This window comes from Lipotes vexillifer, unplaced genomic scaffold (genome assembly GCF_000442215.2).
Source record: "Lipotes vexillifer unplaced genomic scaffold, Lipotes_vexillifer_v1.1 scaffold875, whole genome shotgun sequence".
NCBI lineage: Eukaryota > Metazoa > Chordata > Mammalia > Artiodactyla > Lipotidae > Lipotes > Lipotes vexillifer.
In genome coordinates this window covers 1,136,068-1,136,795 of record NW_006792177.1, presented here as the reverse complement: position 1 = coordinate 1,136,795, position 728 = coordinate 1,136,068, and positions in this window count along the sequence as shown.

Genomic DNA, 728 nt, shown 5'->3' with positions numbered 1-728 from the left:
AAAGAGTGGTGAACAAGACAGTCTCTACCTTAGTTGAGGTTCTGTGCTTTGGCAAATCATATGGGTGACTTTGTGCAAATAACACTTTCTTAAGTGTCTCTTGTCCTCATCTGTAATATGGGAAGAACAGTAGTTGAAGGATTCACTGAGGTTAGACAGTTAAAGCACTTAGAATAGGACAGGGCCTTGCACGCATTAAATGTTAGATATTATTAAATAAATACATAGGATCATTTTTGACAATGTAAGTGTAATAGAGGAAAAGAATGAGCTAAGGAGTGCCTGGGGGTTGGGGACAGGCCACTTTTGTTAGTGTGGTCACTAAAAACTTAACTTTTTTTGGATAAAATTTCAAATTTACATGTAAATTACAAGAATAGTAAAGAATCATATTTTTAACCATAATAATAATTTGGTTTTTTTGGTTTTTTTTGCGGTACGCGGGCCTCTCGCTGCCGTGACCTCTCCCGTTGCGGAGCACAGGCTCCGTACACGCAGGCTCAGCGGCCATGGCCCACGGGCCAAGCCGCTCCGCGGCATGTGGGATCCTCCCGGACCGGGGCACGAACCCGTGTCCCCTGCATCGGCAGGCGGACTCTCAACCACTGCGCCACCAGGGAAGCCCTGACCTTAACATTTTTGAAGAGTACTGGTGAGTTATTTTGTAGATGTCCCTAAGTTTAGATTTGTCTGGTATTTTCTCATGATTAGAATTAGGTTGTGCATTT